At 40.3% G+C, this 19,237-nt stretch overlaps 1 long non-coding RNA gene across 1 annotated transcript in view; it reads left to right on the plus strand.

The window, feature by feature from the left end:
• LOC134351715 (uncharacterized) overlaps window positions 1–7,921 on the plus strand; it is a 56,982-nt gene extending 49,061 nt beyond the window's left edge. The window contains exon 3 of the long non-coding RNA XR_010019242.1: window positions 4,260–7,921. This is a non-coding gene — a long non-coding RNA (uncharacterized LOC134351715). The remainder of the gene's footprint in view (window positions 1–4,259) is intronic.
• Window positions 7,922–19,237: the final 11,316 nt, after the last annotated feature.

Genomic DNA, 19,237 nt, shown 5'->3' on the forward strand with positions numbered 1-19,237 from the left:
CAGTGCACTAGGGTGGTGTCATCCACAAACTTATAAATGGAATTAGAGTGGAATTCGGCCACATAGCCATGAATGTATAAGGAATATATTAAGGCCAGAGGATGTAGCCTTGTGAGACACCAATGTTAACAGCAATTGTGGTGGAATTGTTCCCCATCTTTGCTAATTGTGGCCTGTTGGTCAGGAATGATGTTATAGCAATTGGTGAAACTTGGCTACAGGAGGGGCAGGACTGGCAGCTTAATATTCCAGGGTTCCGATGTTTCAGATGTGATAGAGGCAGAGGAAACAGCAGTGCTCAGGCAGGACAGATTAGAGGGCTTGTCTACTGAGTCCTTATGGGTGGAGCTGAGAAACAGGAAAGGTATGGCCACATTAGTGGGGTTGTATTATAGACCACCCAATAGTCAGTGAGAATTGGAGGAGCAAATCTACAGAGATATAGCAGGCAACTGCAGGAAACATAAAGTTGTGGTGGTAGGGGATTTTAATTTTCCATATATTGATTGGGACTCCAATACTGTTAGGGGTCTAGATGGTTTAGAGTTTGTAAAATGTGTTCAGAAAAGTTTTCTAAATCAATATATAGAGATACGAACTAGAGGGGATGCAATATTGGATCTCCTGTTAGGAAACGAGTTAGGACAAGTGACGGAAGTGTGTGTAGGGGAGCCCTTTGGTTCCAGTGATCATAACACCATTAGTTTCAACTTGATCATGGACAACGATAGATCTGGTCCTAGGGTTGAGGTTCTGAACTAGAAGAAGGCCAAATTTGAAGAAATGAGAAAGGATCTAAAAAATGTGGATTGGGAAAGGTTGTTCTCTGGCAAGGATGTGATTGGTAAGTGGGAAGCCTTCAAAGGAGAAATTTTGAGAGTGCAGAGTTTGTATGTTCCTGTCAGGATTAAAGGCAAAGTAAATAGGAATAAGGAACCTTGGTTCTCAAGGGATATTGCAACTCTGATAAAGAAGAAGAGGGAGTTGTATGACATGTATAGGAAACAGGGAGTAAATAGGGTGCTTGAGGAATATAAAAAGTGCAAGAAAATACTTAAGAAAGAAATCAGGAGGGCTAAAAGAAGACATAAGGTTGCCTTGACAGTCAAAGTGAAGGATAATCCAAAGAGCTTTTACAGATATATTAAGAGTAAAAGGATTGTAAGGGATAAAATTGGTCCTCTTGAAGATCAGAGTGGTTGACTATGTGCGAGACCAAAAGAAATGGGGGAGATCTTAAATGTTTTTTTTTGCGTCTGTATTTACTAAGGAAATTGGCCTGAAGTCTATGGAATTAAGGGAAACAAGTAGTGAGATCGTGGAAACTGTACAGATTGAAAAAGAGGAGGTGCTTGCTATCTTGAGGCAAATTAAAGTGGATAAATCCCCAGGACCCGACAGGGTATTCCCTCGGACCTTGAAGGAGACTGCTGTTGAAATTGCAGGGTCCCTGGCAGATATATTTAAAATGTCAGTGTCTACAGGTGAGGTGCCGGAGGATTGCAGAGTAGCTTATGTTGTTCAAAAAAGGATCAAAAAGTAATCCGGGAAATTATAGGCCGGTAAGTTTGACGTTGGTAGTGGGTAAGTTATTGGAGGGAGTACTAAGAGACAGAATCTACAAGCATCTGGATAGACAGGGACTTATTAGGGAGAGTCAACATGGCTTTGTGCGTGGTAGGTCATGTTTGACCAATCTGTTGGACTTTTTTGAGGAGGTTACCAGGAAAGTGGATGAAGGAAAGGCAGTGGATGTTGTCTACATGGACTTCAGTAAGGCCTTTGACAAGGTCTCGCATGGGAGCTTAGTTAGGAAAATTCAGTCGCTAGGTATATAAGGAGAGGTGGTGAATTGGATTAGACATTGGCTCAATAGAGGAAGCCAAAGGGTGGTAGCAGAGAATTGCTTCTCAGAGTGGAGGCCTGTGACTAGTGGTGTGCCACAGGGATCAGTGCTGCGTCCATTGTTATTTGTCGTCTATATCAATGATCTGGATGATAATGTGGTAAATTGAATCAGCAGATTTGCTGATGATACAGATTGGAGGTGTAGTGGACAGTGAGGAAGGTTTTCAGAGCCTGCAGAGGGACTTGGACCAGCTGGGAAAATGGGCTGAAAAATGGCAGATGGAGTTTAATACAGACAAGTGTGAGGTATTGCACTTTGGAAGGACAAACCAAGGTAGAACATACAAGGTAAATGGTAAGGCACTGAGGAATGCAGTAGAACAGAGGGATCTGGGAATACAGATACAAAATTCCCTAAAAGTGGCGTCACAGCTAGATAGGGTCGTAAAGAGAGCTTTTGGTACATTGGCCTTTATAAATCAAAGTGTTGAGTTTCAGAGTTGGAATGTTATGATGAGGTTGTATAAGGCATTGGTGAGGCCAAATCTGGAGTATTGTGTTTCAGTTTTGGTCACCAAATTACAGGAAGGATATAAATAAGGTTGAAAGAGTGCAGAGAAGGTTTACAAGGATGTTGCCGGGACCTGAGAAACTGAGTTACAGAGAAAGGTTGAATAGGTTAGGACTTTATTCCCTGGAGCGTAGAAGAATGAGGGGAAATTTGATAGAGGTATATAAAATTATGATGGGTATAGATAGAGTGAATGCAAGCAGGCTTTTTCCACTGAGGCAAGGGGAGAAAAAAACCAGAGGACATGGGTGAAGGGTGAAGGGGGAAAAGTTTAAAAGGAACACTAGTGGGGGCTTCCTCACACAGAGAGTGGTGGGAGTATGGAATGAGCTGCCAGACGAGGTGGTAAATGTGGGTTCTTTTTTAACATTTAAGAATAAATTGGACAGATACATGGATGGGAGGTGTATGGAGGGATATGGTCCGTGTGCAGGTCAGTGGGACTAGGCAGAAAATAGTTCGACATAGCCAAGAAGGGCCAAAAGGCCTGTTTCTGTGCTGTAGTTTTTCTATGGTTCTAATTCATAAGGTTGGTGCAGTGTCCTCAGAATTTGTTTATTGGGAGTAATGTTGTTGAAGCAGAGCTGTAGTCTACAAATATGAGTCTCTGTTAGGTGTCTCTGTTATCCAGATGTCCCAGACGTGAGTGTAGGGCCAAGGAGATGGTGTCAACCTTGGAGTAGGCAAATTGCAGTGGGTCAAAGTTGTTTGGAAAGCTGGATTTGATATGTGCCATGATCAGATTCTTAAAGCACTTTGTGATGGTGGATGTCAGAGCCACTGAGTGGTAGTCATAAAGGCATGTTCCCTTGTTTAATTCCTGATCTCTCTAACAAGGGAAATATGTCCTTCTTTTTCACCGTTACTCAGCCTGCTTTCATTTTATGTATTTCACGGTCTTTGTTCTAAAGAAAGTTCTGCAGCTTAATTAGTCTCTCAGAAATATAATTCTTCAGCCACCTCCTTTATAGATCTCCCTACACCCCCTCTAGCATGATCATATGCAGTGGGGTGGTATTTATTTATTTAGCAATACAAATCAGAATAGGCCCTTTGAGGCACAAGGCTCAGCAACCTCCGACAATCCCAGTTAACCCTAACCCAGTGTTCCCCAACCTTTTTTAGCCCAATGACCCCCTAAAGCACCTTTATACTTGTCAACGCCGCTCTCAGGCACAGTATACTTTCCAGCGCCCCCGTAGTGTAAAAATATGTCCAACATAGGCTCACATACAGTTTCTCAACCGGGGTTCCATGAGAGACCGTGATTAAAACAATATCACTTCCTGAACTTGGCACAATGTGCGATGTTAGCACTCGTAGTGGAGGGCAGTGACCAAGCAGCTCCGTTAACAATCTTGTTGGAGGTGTCTTAGCCCAGTATGGCTGTGCACAGTAGAACTGTATTTATTTGGTTAAGTTCATTCTCAGTTTTTGATGCTAGGGAAGGCCGTGGATAATTGGTGAGCCCTGTATTGTACGTTAGGCTGATAAGGAGCATGGTGTGTTTTCTGAGCATTGGATGGACTCGCCCAACTTGGGCTGTGATGTTAGCCTCTCCCTCCCAAATTATTTCCTCCAAGTTCCCCTTACACGCTACCAGCTGATGTATGAGAGTGAACAAACTAGACCAGTGTAGTAGAAAATTGAAAGGAAATCTTCATTCTAAAGAAGGATTTTTTACGTGCCGGGACTGAGCTGCTGGCCTGCTGATTTGCTATTGTTGCAAACATTGCAAAAGGTGGATTGTGTAGGTTAGAAGTGAGTTGTATTGTGAAGTTTTCGTATTTTTTGCAGTTTTCTCGTTAAATTATTTAGTCTGCCGTTCTTTATATTTTAGCAACCCGTGTTTTGCAAACATGTCTGACCATGCAGTGTGGCGGTATTTGAAGAGGTGTGAGAAGGAGGAGGAGGAATCTAGGCCCAGGCCTATGGACAATTCTGATAAGGTTAATGATGAAGAATTGCAATCTTCTGAGTCATTTCACTGCACTAGTGCAACAACAGACACACAAAAAAAAAATCCATCTTTACAATGAAAGCTTCTTATCAATGAGTTTTACGTGGACTGATGATCCAAGTTGTCCTATTCCTTTATGCCTAGTCTGGCAAACAACTTAATGATGCAGCAATGGCTCCAGCAAAATTGAAAAGGCACTTAACTACAAATCACAGCCATATGACATGTAAAGTGATGATTATTTTAAACGACCATTGGAATCACAAAACAGAGTAAAGCTTCTGTTTATAAAGTCAGTCAGTAAAAAGAACCAGAAAGCAAGTTATTTAGTAGCAGAACTTAGTCCCCGTAAAAGGAAAAGTCACACTGTTGGTGAGAACCTAATAATGCCAGTATGTAAAATTATAGTGGGCAAAATGCTAGGACAAGATGCAGTACGAGAAATTGAAAAGGTTTCACTCTCAAAACAGTATGAAATTGATGACGTCACATGATACAGAAGAGGTTTCGTGTGATAAACTGATAAACATCAGCTTCTCCATCCAAGTTGAGTCAACAAATTTCACCAATGAATGTCATTTGTAAGTGATAGTGAAATTCAAGAAAACATTTTCTGTTGCAAAGAGCTGCCCCAAATAAGACTAAGATATATTTAATGTTTTGTCTTCATATCTGGAAACAAAAGGTTTGTCTTGGAGGAACTGTGTTGGCATCTGTACTGATGGTGCTCCGTCAGTGGTTGGCTACATGAGAGGTTTCATTTCTCTGTGAAAAAAGAAAATCCTGACGTTGTCACAACACACTGCTTTCTTTGCAGAGAAGAGCTGATGTAAAAAACTTGGATATAAAATGAAAAACGTTCTGGATGAATGTTTAAAAAAGCTCTGAAAACCTGGACATGAGCACACCAATCTCCTACCACATACAGAAATCTGGTAGTTTAGCAAAGGAAGAGTTCTCAACGGAAACAACAGGAATTCTGCAGATGCTGGAAATTCAAGCAACATACATCAAAGTTGCTGGTGAACGCAGCAGGCCAAGCAGCATCTATAGGAAGAGGCGCAGTCGACGTTTCAGGCCGAGACCCTTCGTCAGGACTCAACGTCAGTTCTCAACGGGGTGTTTTGAGCTGAAAAGTGAATTGCAGGAGAACTTTCAAGAAAATTATAGGCCAGATTTTGCTGAGTGATTTTAAAGTGAAGAATGGCTGCAGAAATACCCTACTTAGCAGACGTTTTTCGTCATATAAACAAGTGACAAGATTCTTGGATTTAAAAAGAAATTGAATCTTTGGGAAAATCATATTGCAAAAGGAAATTTTGAAATGGTTCCACTGTTGCTTGGGCTTGAGACTGAGGAAAGATATCAGAAAGTCTCGAATCTTATTGCAAACCACCTGGAAGAACTGCAGAACAAAATTGACAGTAGTTTTCCTCCCTTTCAACACAAGTGTATGACTAGCAAAGGGATCCTTTTTCTGAATCACCTGCTCAACCTGAGGACTTAACTTTGAGAGAAGGGAAAGAACTTAGTGTGCTACGCACTGATCATGCACTGAAGATTCACTGATCTGTCCCTGGACAAGTTCCGGATTTCTGCGAAAGAAGAGTATCCTGCTACTCATAGGAAAGCAACCAACATTTTGCTTCAGTGCTAAACCTATATTTGAGCCTGATCATGTCACTGAGTAAGAAAATGCTTTTCAAAGACGTGTATAAAATTGTGCCTTAAAGCTATATTTTTATTTATATTGCCTTGGCTTATGGTTTTTAGTAACTTTACTATACAACATTGTCAGTAAATTTTCATGTTGTAACTATTAATCAGTTTACAATTTTTATTTAAATTACATCTTCCGAACCTACCTTTAAGAAAATTAAACCCCATTTTGGTTTAAGCCAGTTGCTTAACAGATTTTTTTTAATGTTTGTCTTATGAGTTTTAAAAAATTATGAAAGGGAAAGAAAAAGATTAATTTCAAGAAAGCTTAACTACCTGTTTTTTTCAAGAAAGGTTGGCTAAAAATTTATTCTCTACTCAAAAGAGCATTGACAATTATTTTTGGATTATTATATCTACAACTTACTGATCACACTAACATACTGTGAGCTGTAGATATAATTTTTATGCAGGGATTCCCTGAGACCCGAAAATTATTTCAAGGGTTCCTCCAGGGCAAAAAGGTTGAGAAAAGCTGTGCTAATATGAGAAAAATTATTCTGCTTTAAATGTTTATTTGACTTTAAACCTAGCTTAAACGGTACAGCAGCTTCAGTATCAATGTGGTTTTTAGCAAGAGTTGAAATATGTGATTCAAGTTGTGACAGCAAAAGCCTTGATTCCCTATGTGTAACAATGCCCAAGTGGGTTCTGTTTTTTTGTGAGTATGTAGTTCACTGCACTGAAGCCTCTTTCAAGAAGGTAGAAGGATGGAAATGCAATGAAGAGCAGTTAGGCTCTTCTCCAAAGACCGGGAAACTTTGTATGACAGTGTAGCCACATACCACAAAACCAACATTTTTGAAAAGTATTTTTGCTCCTTCATCAATCTGAATTTTGTTAATTACTTCTTACAAGCTCTCTTCCTGTTCTTCCACCTTGCAAAAAAATGGTTTAATTCCCCAGTCCAGAATTTCCAGATCGTTCAAATCCTTGAATAGGTTCTGAAAATCCGCTTCAGTGACTGCAGGTGTAAACAGTACTCTTGCAACTCACCCCCTGTGAAAGAGAGTGCCATACTTTCTGTGCAGGGAAACACTGAGAACATTCTTCTCCCAATGTTTTACTTATATATTTCTAATTTTCTGATAAAAGTTGACACTGCACTTTTTGCCTGGATTAAATTGAAATTCTCACCCTACAGTTTCAAATTTAGGATGTTCATTTTGTCATACAGATTGGCTGGGTGTGCCACATCTCCACGTAAAAGTTCAATCTTGTTTCCTAAACTCTTGTTGACTTTGAGCAAAAATCCAACCACGGTGTCAAAAAGATCAAAGAAACGTTTTAAGCAGCAGCCTTTCAACAGCCAACGCACTTCAATGTGAAGAAGCAAGCGTTCAATCTCTTGTTACATACCTCGTGGGTATCTTGTGACTGTCTTATGACCATGACCTAATTGAGTATCTAGTGAGCATGATTTAATGGTCTTGTGATGGTGGGGGTGATGTAATTGTCCCACCAGTGTGAGGTTACGTGATGACATGCAGGTATATAATGGGAAACCCCTGTTGTTACCATTTTAAGACTGTGGTCGAATTTACCACTTTAAGAACTGTTCCAGAGTTGTTGTATAGCAGTTAACTTCCGGTTAAGTTATTCGTTTGAATGCTTTTTGCTATTGTTGAGCAGAGTTTAATAACTGTTTATGTTTGTTTATAAAACTTGACTCAATTATATATTTATTGTTGCTGGACACGTGACACTCTTCATCGTTATCATGCATAACTAGATAAATATTCTGCTATTTAATGGAAGAGCTTTAATTTTGTTGATAGATATATATTACTAGAGTCATGCTTCAAAAATGTTGCTGGCTGAGGTTTTTGGCTGCGAGATGTTGACAATGAATTGCAAACAGACTTGGAATAACTTTTTTCATAAATGCCACTAAACCAGCATGGCGATTTGTCATATATGCTGCTCCATCTGTTGCACATGAAATTATGTTTCTAATCAGAATACTTTTATCCTCAATGTACATTTTTGTTGTAGATTGATTCGCCATTGATTTTTGTTTTTAACTTTTTAAAAAGAGAATCTCTTCATAAAGTTTTCCGTATTTGATAAACTTTGCATATGCCATTAGCAATGCCCCATTGTCTCGCACAGTTGACTCATCCAGTTGTATCCTAAATTCTGCTTTTTGTAGCTCTGTACATAATTGATACTCAATGTCTTCACTCATTTTGTCCATACGTCGAGCTACAGAGTTATTATTCAGTGGAATTGATCTTAAAATACTGGTATCCGTTTTGAGCACAGTGGTGAGCACTTCTGATACAGCAGGCATTATTAATCTTTCACCAATAGTATGAGATTTCCACACTTTGCTATCACTTTGGAAATGTTATAAGAAGCAATGAGATCTGACGGGAATGGAATAAAACCATACTCCAGGTATGTAACATTGCATCAATGCATCTTCTGTAGTTTCTGTTTCTTAGCAGGATTAGAATTCAAGCCTTCACCTTCAGACTCAGAGATCACGGCGTACATATTTATCCATCATTAATGGAGCTAAATTAAAATAAAAAATTAACACAAACTGGGAATGTCTATTGGATGTTGACGACGACAGCAAGCTGACATGGATGGAACGATGATAGTGGCACACAAAGGAAAGGCGAAGATGAAGATGATTACACAGTGAGAATTACATTGACAAGGAATCTGAATGTCACTCAGGACAGAGCTGGTGTTTGGCAAGGTACCTTTATACTATTCCAATTAGCGCAATAGACCAATCATGTAAGGTCTCATAATCCCCAAAGATTGTTCATGACCGCACATATAAAGCTGAGGTCACTTTGAACACCTCGAGGATTTCTCAGGGTCACTGATTAGCTCTATTTCATCATTTGGTTGCGGCCAGCTCTATATCATTGCACAACCTGTTTTCCATAGATTTGCAGAGGAAGTTGAGAGAGAATACTTGATTTACCAACTGTTAAATTGCATGAACTTGTTCCATACCGCAAGACAAGAAAAACCATTGAGCATCCTGGTTGTTAATTTATGCATCCCCAATAATGTCTGGTTGGAAAGGTCCACAACCGCTCCACTATTTGCTCTGTCGCTCTGATTCCCATCCCCTTGCAACAGTAGTCTAACCCACCTCACACACACCATGCATCACTAGCAAATCTTCCCATAACAATATTAATCCCCCTCCAGTTCAGGTGCAAATTATCCCTTCAGTACAGATCCCACCTTCCCTGGAAGAGAGTCCAATGATGAAAAACTCTGAAGCCCTCCTGCCTGCATCACCTGCTTAGCCATAATACTAAACTGTATTATCCTCTTTTTCTGGATTCACTAGCACATGGCACAGGTGGCATTACTAAGATCACAACCCTGGAGGTCCTGGCCTTTAACTTAGCATCTGACTCCCTGAAATCACTTTGCAGGACCTTGGCACCCAACCTATTCATGTAGGTATTGATGACGACCACGGCCTCTGGCTTCTCACCCTCTCATTTAAAAATGCTCTGAAATCAACCTGTGATGTCCCTGACTCTGGCATCTTGGAGGCAACATACCATACTATCCCAGAATCTTGTTCTGGTCCAGAGGACCTCCTGCCTGACCCCCTAACCATTGAATCACCTATACTATAGTTGAGCTCTTCTCCCTCACCCCCATCTTCCCTTCCGAGCCACATGTTTTTTTCAGTACCCCAAAATCTTATCCTTAGTAATGGACTCCACAACATCTTCCAAACCACTGAAGTCAGGCTTACTGGCCAATAATTTCCTGTCCTTTGCCTCCCTCACTTCTTGAAAAGCAGATGATATTTGCAATCTTCTAGTCCTCTGGAACTATTCCCAAATCTAATGATTCTTGAAAGATCACTACTAATGCCTCCAGAATCTCTTCAGCTACCTCTTTCAGAACCCTGAGAATTGTGAAGGGTATAAATAGGGTAAACGCAAGCAGGCTTTTTCCACTGAGGTTGGGCCAGACTATAACCAGAAGTCATAGGCAAAGGTTGAAAGGTTATACATTTAAGGGGTACCTGAGGGGGAAGTTCTTCACTCAGAAGGTGATGCGAAAGTGGAGTGAGCTGCCAGCAGAAGTGGTGAATGCTGAATTGACTGTAAAAGTTAAGAGAAGTTTGGATGAGAGTGGCATAGAGGACTATGTTCCAGGTGCAGGCCAATGAACTAGGCAGAATATTAGTTCAGCATGGAGTAGATGGGCTGAAGGGCCTTTTTCTGTGCTCTTTAATCTCCTTGGGTTCATGATAGTTTACTATAAGATGTTTAAAACTATGATTGGTTTATTTTCTGCTGGGAAACTGATCTTTAACCAGTGTTGATAAACAGAAGATAATCTCAAAAAGGTGGGGTGAGAATTTTTTTTACCAAATGCAGTGAGTTAATGTGAGTTAGAATGCAATGTCTGAAATCTCAGAAACTTTTCCTGTGTACTGTGCTGCACCCTCTCTCCACCCACCGTAATGTCTGTTAAGGAATCAGAGGTGAGTAGCTATTGACCAACCTTGAGCATAAGTTTGTAGTTGTGCATTGTAGTTGATCTTAGACAACAGCCAGCAAATTCCAAAGTTGTAAGGTAGGTACATTCTTAACCTTATAGTCGGGAGCATTCCAGGCTAGCTGTGATAAGATATGACAACTGCAAGTGGAGTGGCGTGGCATGGAATTGAATGGTGGAATACAGGTTCATCGCCCTAGAACACAGAATTTCTAATCTCATTTCTGCTGTTTTAGCTTTGAGGCCAGAAAATATGTACATCTAATTGTGTGAGCGGAGTCTGCAGGGAGGAGAATCTTCACAGACTTGCATATGATTTTAAAAGGATGATTATCACTTGCATACTATATAGCTGAAGAAGTGAAGGGAGGCAAACAATAAAAATAGTGTGAAACCTAAACACAAAGAAATTATGTAATCTGTTAGGCAGAGAAACATTTATACTTTCAGTGTCTGAATGCAGGCACTAAAATACTAAAAGTAGGGCAAATAGATTTCATAAAGATTTGGACGTATCCAGGAGTGAGGCACACAACATTAGCAGATTTAGATACATTTGAAAATAGAGGAATCTAAAGAGAAGATGATTTAATTCACAAAAGACAAAAATTATAGCAAGATTCCTTAAGGAAAGAAAACTAGCTAAGAAAAATTGTAGGAGAAATGATCAGATAAGACAATGAGAAACAATGGGAAACATTCAAACAGGATATAGACTTGAAGGATTAAGGGGGCGTGTCACAAATGCCGGAGCCATTTGGATGTATAAGTGAAATTATAATCAGACTTAAAATTAAGGCCAATAATACAAAGAAAACCTCTATAAGAGGTTTCTCAACATAAATAGCAGTAAGATTCTTATAGAAGAGATCAAGGAAAATTTAAAGAGAAGAAAAGATCACCCATGTTGGTCAAAAAAGAGCACCTTTGCCTTCCAGCGCTAGGTTCATATCCATGCTGGTCAGACCTCTTGCACGTGCACGTAATTTGTACCCCTAATAAGCACTTCTATCTCCCCCACCTTTTAAGTCTACTCCTCAGCTTTTTATCTCCAGTCCTGCAGAAGGATCTCAGACCAAACTGTCGATTGTACTCTTTTCTATAGATGCTGCCTGGCCTGCTGAGTTCCTCCAGCATTTTGTGTGTGTTGTTTCGATTTCCAGCATCTGCAGATTTTCTTGTGTTTCTGATTGGACTTCTATCTCTCCCACCATTTCACGCAAAGAACTCCAGACTGTGACCTGGTGAAATTTGTTCCTCACTTCCTTTTACTGCTTTAACAATTTATCTTAAGTATATCCCACATATCCCCACTGATCTTTGACCACTCTTCAAAGAAATTTAGACGCTTCATACTGCAGATTTCTCATAAAGCCACTCAGCCTCCTCTGTCCAATCCTCAAAGCTTAGATTTTCCACATCTAGAACCATTTTACATCACACTTTGACCCCACCACTAGCCACATTTTCTCTTCCACAGTCTTTTCTTCTTTCCTCAGAGACTGCACCCCCCCCCATGACTCTCTCCTCACTCAACCCTCCTTGACCTTTGGCATTTTCTCCTACAACCACTGGAGGTGCAGCACTTGTCCCCAAACCTCCTTTCTCACCACCATCCAGGGACCCATACCATTCTAGGTCAGGCAAAGGTTCACATGCCTCACCTTCTGCTTTTGGTGATCCCAAAGTGTCCTCTACTACAATGGTGAGACCAAGTGCAGATTAGCCTTTGATTTGCAGAGGACTTACTTTCTGTCCACAGTGGAAATCCTGAGATCTTGATACATGTCATTTTAATGTCCAATTCCCACATTGATCTGTCAATTCTGGACTTTCTCCACTGTCAGGGTGAACTAGACTAGAGGAACATCTCATATTCTACTCAAGTAGTTTACAATCCAGTGGTATGAACACTGAATTTTCCACTTTCAGGCAAACCTTACCTCCTCTTTTTTTGTCTCCGTCCTTTCTCTCTACTTCTGATCCACCTCGGTCCTCCCATATCTGTCCCATTTTCTCTTCCCCATCACCTATTCTCACCCCTCCCTCCCTGGTTCCATCTTCCTATTACTCTCACCAGATTTCCCAGATCCTTTCCCATCTTGTTCTATCTGCCCTTCACCTCTCTACAAATGGTTCCCATTATCACTTGGACCTGTACTATTTTAAGATCAGAAAAAAATGAGAGATAATTTCATAAAAATATACAGTGATAATTTACCCCAGCTTGGATGTCTAAGACCAGGGATCACACTCTAAAGGCAAACAACTTTCCTGTACTGTATCATTTTATGTTAATTTTTAATATCCCAAAAATCAATAAATCTTTGTCTTGAACATACTTGGTAACTGAGCCTCTACAACCCAATTGAGTAGAGAATTCCAACGATTCACCCACCCATGGGCTGAAGAAATTTCCTCTTTTTCAGAGTTAGAATCAGATTTATGATCACTAGACAACAAATTTCATATCATCTAAGTCAGCAATGGGAACATTTGACCAAAACACAACTGGACTAGCTACATAAACATCAAAGCACAATATCTGATCAGAAAGCAGTTATTCCATAGCAAGTGGCTCACTTCTTGATATTCCAAAACCTTTCCATCATCCATAAGGCACAAGTTTGGGAGTATGATGGACAACCCTCCCGACTGAATGCAGGTCCAACCACTCAAGGAGATCAGCAACATGCAGGACAAAGCCTGACTGGTGTTCCATCAGCCACTTGAAACATTCATTCTCTCTGCCATCAGTGTGCAGTGGCTGCAGTCTTTACACTATTCATTGCAGGTTTGCACAGACAGCATTTCCCCATATCCATAAATACTACCACCAAGAATGGCAAGGGCAGTAGATATGTCAGAATAGATTGGTTTGCCTTCAAGTTGCACCCATTTCTGATTTGGAATTATACTGTATGGTCATTGATTCTAAATCCTGGAATTCCATTCCCAACAAAACTGGGAGTACTTTCACCAGAAGAACTGCAGGAGTTGTAGAAGGTCGCTTACTATTGCTTTCTCAAATAGAATTAGGGATGGATGATAAATGCAGACCTTGACAATGCAGAATCAGGTTTAATGAAGAAGGCGAATGCAATGTTGGCATTCATTTCTAGAAGAATAGAGTATAGGAGCAGGGATGTGATGTTGAGCCTCTATAAGGCACTGGTGAGACCTCACTTGGAGTACTGTGGGCAGTTTTGGTCTCCTTATTTAAGAAAGGATGTGCTGACTTTGGAGAGGGTACAGAGAAGATTCACTAGAATGATTCCGGGAATGAGAGGGTTAACATATGAGGAACGTTTATCCGCTCTTGGACTGTATTCCTTGGAGTTTAGAAGAATGAGGGGAGACCTCATAGAAACATTTCGAATGTTGAAAAGCATGGACAGAGTGGATGTGGCAAAGTTGTTCCCCATGACGGGGGAGTCTAGTACGAGAGGACATGACTTAAGGATTGAAAGGCGCCCATTCAGAACAGAAATGCGAAGAAATTTTTTTAGTCAGAGGGTGGTGAATCTATGGAATTTGTTGCCATGGGCAGCAGTGGAGGGCAAGTCATTGGGTGTATTTAAGGAAGAGATTGATAGGTATCTGAGTAGCCAGGGCATCAAAGGTTATGGTGAGAAGGCGGGGGAGTGGGACTAAATGGGAGAATGGATCAGCTCATGATAAAATGGTGGAGCAGACTCGATGGGCCGAATGGCTGACTTCTGCTCCTTTGTCTTATAGTCTTAATATATGTTGTGAAATTTGTTAACTTTGTGGCAGCAGTACAGTGCAATACATGAAAAATATAGGAAAAAAAACTGAATTACAGTAAGTATATCTGTATATTAAATAGTTAAATTAAGATTAGTGTAAAAACATAAATTTAAAAATGCAGCTCGGATCCTGAAAAGTGACTTAATAAAATAATACTCATAGCACAGTGATTGCCCCCTTGTCTTTCTCACAGCTGCAGAGGTTGGTCAATTATTTATCCCCCACCCCTCCATCTCATCTGTATACTCTGCTGCCAGATATCCAGTTGTATTTCCTGCCATAGTTTTATAAGAAATTAGCTTTATTTGTCTCATGCACATCCAAGTCACCTTTTTGTGGAGGATTGTGCTGGGCAGCCTCAAAGGGTTGCCATGCTTCCAGCATTAACATGGCATGCCCACAATTAACTAACACTAAACAGTACGTCTTTAGACTGTGGGAGGAAATTGGAGCACCCAGAGGAAACACACATCTTCATGGGAGAATGTACAAACTTACAGGTAACTGCAGGAATTGAAGCACGGTTGGTGCATCACTACAGTGACATCCCCTGTTTAAATCATGTTTCAGTAACAGCAGTGCCCTCAACTCATCTGCCTTATTCACTATACTTCATGCAATGAGGAATATACGTATTATCAAGCACCTCCAGCCTCTTTCTCGGTTTTTCCACTGCTTGTTTGCTTGTGTGAACTTTGGCCAAGGTTTTAATTTGGAACAAGCAGGAAGTACTGGTGGAGAGTTAAGTATGAGATTAGAATCACTTGAATTGTATCATATTGGCTTTTGCCCAAAGCCAGCAGGAATGCAGTCAAAGCCAGAAGGCGGATTTTGGTAATTACACAAGGACTGGGAAGCACAGGGAGATCCCCAATAGACAAACCTAGGCTATGGGGTCTCAAAGGTACCTCGCAAGGCCCAGAGAAGGACCTCAAAGAATCCTGAAAGCAATAACAAAAATTTACTCCAGCTCTTATAATCAATTAATCAGCCATAATCTCACCTGATCTGTTACTCTATGATGCTAAAGGCATCAATTGTCTGTGACTTTAAAAAGTTATGTAGACTCTCAGTTGCTTGATAAACAATGATTATTTTGAACTAAGAGGGTATTGTGTTGGGATGCATTAGGAACAGGCCATAAAACCCATGATTGTGATGTTTAAATGACCAGAATATGCGAGTTATGTCAAAACGGACTTACAAATCTGAAATGAAGTTAAAATGGCTTATAATTCTACATCATTTTTATGTGCACTAACCATCCACAAAGGAAATAAAACTCAGGAACCAAAAGGAAAAAATTTAGGCTCCACAAGCCCACTCCAATTCCCTTTCCTTTCCTGAGGGATATTCATGGAGATGAAATTTATCTTATTCAGTGATGCAAAAGGGGGTGATTTTTGCACTGGCTGCATCCCCTCAAGGTTAAATTTTACCACAATGTCTATAAGGAAAATGCTGCAATACATTCCATTGCATGGATAAGCTGGACAACTAACTGCCTTTATTGCTATAAGCAATGTCCAAAGCAGCTTTGTTAATGTGTGTAAGAGGGTCTATAATGCAGTTACTGTTTAATATATCTATGCTTTGATTTACATTGTGTCCGTGTACATAATCTGTACCTTATAAACTATTTTAAAGACAGCATAAAATTGTGTCAGAATTCATTTGAAACATGGAAGTTCATGTAATAAATACTTTTACTGCTTCAAAAGCCATTAGAATGACTTTATGGAGGTCATTTGAACCTTTCTCAGCAGTTACAAGCATTAAGCAATGCAATAGAGCTAAGCAGACAAATGCAAGGACAAAACATTGGTAACTGTGTTGATCAGCTTGGCTCCTGAGATAGCTGATTAGAAACATGTTTTGGACCATCTTGATTCAGTCTGTGAGACATGGATTCAGTCTGTGGGCTGCATGGTAGCATAGCACTTAACACAACCAGCTGTAAGATCAGAGCTGTATTTCTAACTCTACCTGTAAGGAATTTGTACATTCTCCCCATGACCACATGGTTTCCTCTGAGTGCTCCAGTTTCCTCCTACATTTCAAAGATGTACAGTTAAGGGTTAATGAGTCGTGGGCTTGCTATGTTGGTGCTAGAAATGTGTCGACATCTGCCCAGCACAATCTTTGCTGCTTTTATTTGATGCACAATGACACATTTCACCATATGTTTTTGATATACATGTGAAAAATAAAGTTAATCTTTACCCTTCTCTTCTATCAAGAAATAGCAGGGTGCGCAGGATACAGTAAAAACACTTCAGAACCAGTTACCTCTCTTGGCAAGGTGTTCTAATAAGGTTGCAACACTGGTATGCACTTAACAAAGTGGAAAATTACCTAGTTTTGTCTTGTGTGTAAAAATATACAAGAAATCCAATTAGTCTGATGTCAATCGTCAACAATAGTCAGTGATTGACTATTGATAGCATCAGGGAGCCCTATTAAAACTGAAGATGATGGCCAGCAAGAGGAAAATACACCAGTGTTTGAAGTTGTGCCTTACTTGTTGGAGGTCAATTACCTCAGTCTCAGGGTCCTACCTCAGGAATTCCTGTAGCCTAGGGATTCCTAAACCTGGGGTGCATGAACCCCTTGCTTGATGGTATTGGACCATGGTGTAAAAAAGGTTGGGAACCCCTGCCCTAGCCCAACCACCCTCAGCCACTTCATACTTCCACCCTTAAGGTCAGAAGTGAGAATTTTTAGTGATGTTTGAACAATGTTCATTACTATCTGCATCTCCTCAGCAGAGGAATAAGTCCATACTTCCATAAGGCAAAATTTAGATAACATTCAGGTTTTGCTGATAAGTGACACTGGACCATAAAAATGCCGTGCAGTAACCATTTTCAACGGTATCAGATCTAACCACTTAACCTTGAATTCAAGTGCATTAACATTCTTAAATCTCTCATTATTAATGCTCTGCGGTCACCACTGACTAGCAACCAAATTATATCTGCCACAAAGATAGTAGCTACCAATGCAGGTGGGTTTCCTGCTGCGAAGGACTCTCCTCCTGACACCTTGCAGCAAAGCAGGATCATGATGGAATACTGTGCATATATCCATATCAATGCAGCTGCAATAACTGTGATTGGTCTGACAGCTCCTCATCACTTAGGCAGAGTAAACCTACCTGAATGATGCCCCATCCACCAACCTGAATATCATTCCCCACACTTTTAAAACATACTCCATTTTGCTTTTGCCCACCATCATCCTACTTACTTACCTTTAACCTTCAAAACAAAGTTGAGCCCTCAGCTAACATTCCATCCAAATACTGGGCCTTCCGCAATGCAACATCACCTTTATTATTCTGTGTCATCTTGAGTTCTTAACATAAAAGATCTTTGTAACTCCCAAGGGTCCTATGAATTCAAATGAGGACACAGAACAGAAAGGTTTCTTTGTCAGCTTAGATGGTAGAATGCAGCATTAATATAAACAGAAAAGCAAGTCCATTGATGTGTTGACCTAAAATAACTTTTAGCTATCCTCTAACTTCTAATCTGGGACATGCCATGACTGTATTTATGTAATTCTGTCCTTACTTTCTTCAACTGAAACCTCAAGTTGAAACTCTGTACCAGGAAGCCATGTCTAATGCAATGGATGGGATTGTTTATTAAATTTTAATAAATAGCTTTTGATTACTTTTATAAAAGCAACTTAAAATCAGTTAATTATCATTTCACCACCTTTTAACCTAGCATGAATAAATATGTTAAAATGCTCAGTTCTCCTCCCTTAAGTGAAAACATGATTAGACAAAGAAAACCCACAGCAGTTCTCAGGTAGTATTTCTGAAGTATATCTACGTGATACAGGTCCTCAGTTTCATCCAGCAAAGTTTCACTAATAATATTGATATAGTTGGAATGCTGCAAGTTATGATCCATAAAGCATTATAATCAAGTATAAGAAATTTTGTGGTCCAACTATCTGATTCTGAATACAATACTTTTATAGCATGTTAATCAGCAAAGGTGTCAAAATGCTTGTTGTGATGTGTTTAGTGTGGTAATGTAGTGGGTAGTGCTTGTCACTCTCACTTTCAGCTCCCACTGCTGGCTAGCAGTCTTGAAAAAAGGAGAGCTGAATGTGTAAGTCTCTCTCTGCCCAGTACATAGCCTGTCCAACAGCAAGCCTCGTGTAGTGCCCCCTCGTTGGTGACACATGGAAACTATACTCCTTTTGGACTCAGGCTGAACTACAGAGGGTGGGGAGGAGGTATGGTCCCTGCACATGAAGCACGCAGGCCCACCGATATAGACACGCTCTGGTGCTCATGAACCAGATCCCCAGCTATGGTTAGATAGCCCCACTTCCTTGTGGGCAGCCTTGGAAAAGACAAAGACTATGGGAGTAAGCCCAGACAAATCCAGAGTGGAGCCCCTAAGGCAGCTGGATATCATTGAACGTCCTTCTGGCAGCTCCTGCAGCCAAGCTGTGCCAAACATATTGATTCCTTTTTGGACTACAGTGGTGAGGCCAAGAGGGTGATCTTGATGACTGGGCAACTCAGGATCTCCATACTTGCCGCCCAGGCTTGTGATGATAATCATCATCACCCATTGTCCTTTGAGACAACCATTTGACCAATCAGCAAAGAAGCAAAGACAGGTTAACTATAGAATCATTCAGCAAAGGGGCCACTGAGTGCATCAGCATTGCTGTCTCTTCCCATTCTTTTGGTTTTACTCAAATCTCTGCAAATCTTCTAGTTTTATGTACAGATTTTGTTTCCCTCTATGTTAATATTGAACATGTATCTACACCCTTTCAGGCAGTACATTCCAAATAATAGCAATTTGCTTCATTATGTTCTCTCAATCTCTCCAATGCTT

The sequence above is a fragment of the Mobula hypostoma genome, chromosome 1 (assembly GCF_963921235.1).
Source record: "Mobula hypostoma chromosome 1, sMobHyp1.1, whole genome shotgun sequence".
NCBI lineage: Eukaryota > Metazoa > Chordata > Chondrichthyes > Myliobatiformes > Myliobatidae > Mobula > Mobula hypostoma.